A 2235-nucleotide genomic window follows, 5' to 3' on the forward strand; every position below is an offset into this window, starting at 1 on the left:
TCCTCCTCCTCCTCCTCCTCCTCCTCCTCCTCTCTCCTGTATGTCAACCCCCTCTCTGTCTGTCTCCACCTCTCTGGATCCCTTTCTTGCACAATGACCTGACAGAGCAGAGGAACTCAACAGTAGAGATGACTAGGAAGAAGAATCAAGCAAAGAATTAGGTCTGTTCAGATCAGCATATGAGAAATAAGAGAGGGAAATGCTAAGAACAGAGTCACTACTCCCTGTGGGACAACATCCAGGGTTCAGAAATTTATTTAAAAAGAAAGAAGCATGCTTCATTGCTATATAGCATTGCAAACTATAGTGCTCAACTGAGAAATTCAGAGTAAACATGACACTGGGAATGAAAATGAATGACACTCAGTGTCTGGCCTGGAATGTCTTCAACCTCCGTCTCACGAGGGCTGTTCTTGAGGGTTTGCCCTCATCAATGATGTTACCATATCTTTTCATGGCAGCAGTTGTTAATTAGAATATGTGCCTAAAAGGAAGGCTTTTGGAGCAGCCAGTTAAGATACTCTGTGGATGTTATTAAGTTTTTAAATAGTTCTGAGCCGTAAAGAATTTTGTTCTTGTACCCTCCACACTTGAATCGCACACACTCACTGTTTATATTTGGAGGCATGCACCACTGGGACAGATTCCTGCATACCTAAGGTGAGTGTGTAAATCAACACTGGACAAGAAGGCTGTCTGGGATGGATGGGTCTGAGAAGGCAAAAGAAGTCAAGGATTCCCAATGAGCCCAGCCAGCCATGCCTGATCCACCAAGGAAGGCAGGCCAAGGAGCTTCATGAACTGGCCCCACCATGATTCCCCAGATCACGCCAGGGAAACGCTCTGGTCTGCTAGGTCAAGAAGGAAGAAGGGGAAATCTGCTTTGTCCTCCTGATTCATGGAGGTCAAAATAAGCTGAGCTTCTCTCAGTTTCTTCCTCGCTGGGCCCTCAATGAGGACAAGACTCAATTCATCCTTGTTTTCCGTGATGTCTAAACCATTCCAAGCTTTGTTCTTCAGCTTCTAACCCTCTCTCTGCTTCCCTCCTCCAACAGCTGACTCTATCCCATCATCACCATGAGTTACCATGACTACCTCAAACATGAGATCCACCATCTCTCTGGGTCTTCGGCTGCCTGTCCTCAGTCTTGCCCATGGGACCTGTGTGGTTTATCCTATGAGAAGAGAAGACTCTGCCCTCTGGTGTGGTACTGTACTGCTGTCACATTATCTCACCCCTCTTGCCTGCCCTCCCCCACTCCCCCAGTTCCCCGGGTGTAACAACCCATCAGACAGCTGCACGTCCAAGTGGGGATGAACCTCGCAGATGCTAAGTCAAGGAAGTTACATACCTAACCATTGCATTTGAAGACAATGAGACCCAAGCAGTGCTGAAGTACATCATGGCAGGAGGCACACTTAGGGGGTGAACGCTAAAGACAGTGAGGAAGGGATGGTGGGAGCAAGAGGGCATCAGTCTCAGAGGAAGGAAGTGGGAAAGGTGGACCAGGCTCCTGCCAGGGTCCTGTTTTCTTCTTTTTGGTGTATGCACATGGTTGCTCAGCGAGTCAGAAAACTACATTGTTAGTCTGTATACACTCACAAGTAAGCTATAGTTAACTAAAGTCAATTCAAAGAGAAAAAAAAAGCAAGGAAAGGAACAACTCAAAACCATAGTCAAAGCACTTCATAGTTGTCAATGTGTCAGCACGGCTAGCCCAGCTCTGCCCATAGCAGCCTCATCNCTCTCCCGACCCCTAGACCCAGCCTCAGAATGACAGACGGGACAGACTTCACCATGGAAATGACCATCAGATGACTTTTTTGTTTTTGTTTTTGAGACAGAGTTTTCTGTTTAGCACTTTAGTCCAAAAGCCACAATTGTTAGAGGTTACCCTTTGGGGTTCTTTAAACCTTGCAGTCTCTGCCCACCATGGCCTAAACTCATGAAGCCAGCATTCTCAATGAGCCCCAACTCCAGCAGGAGAACTGAATGCTCTTCCTGCTGGGGCCTGGCCCTGGGTCCCATCCTGAATTCCATCNCCACTGTCCCTGCTGTGTGGNTTCTGTGAGGCTCATAACCAGTTCTTCTGCAGCCTTCATGCTCTGTCACTCCACCCTGTCCCCTGCTCCCCTCAAGAGACCTCCTCCTCAGATGCAGTCAGCTNTCCCCATTCTGAGGCTCCCTGGGCCTGCTCCATACAGAAGCCTTCCAGGTCCCTCTCCTACTTTCAC

At 48.2% G+C, this 2235-nt stretch overlaps 1 long non-coding RNA gene across 1 annotated transcript in view; it reads left to right on the forward strand.

The window, feature by feature from the left end:
• Window positions 1–2235, forward strand: part of LOC110297126 — a 7633-nt gene that overhangs the window by 4325 nt on the left and 1073 nt on the right. The window contains exon 2 of the long non-coding RNA XR_002378251.1: window positions 1056–1208. This is a non-coding gene — a long non-coding RNA (uncharacterized LOC110297126). The remainder of the gene's footprint in view (window positions 1–1055; window positions 1209–2235) is intronic.

This window comes from Mus caroli, chromosome 6, assembly GCF_900094665.2.
Source record: "Mus caroli chromosome 6, CAROLI_EIJ_v1.1, whole genome shotgun sequence".
NCBI lineage: Eukaryota > Metazoa > Chordata > Mammalia > Rodentia > Muridae > Mus > Mus caroli.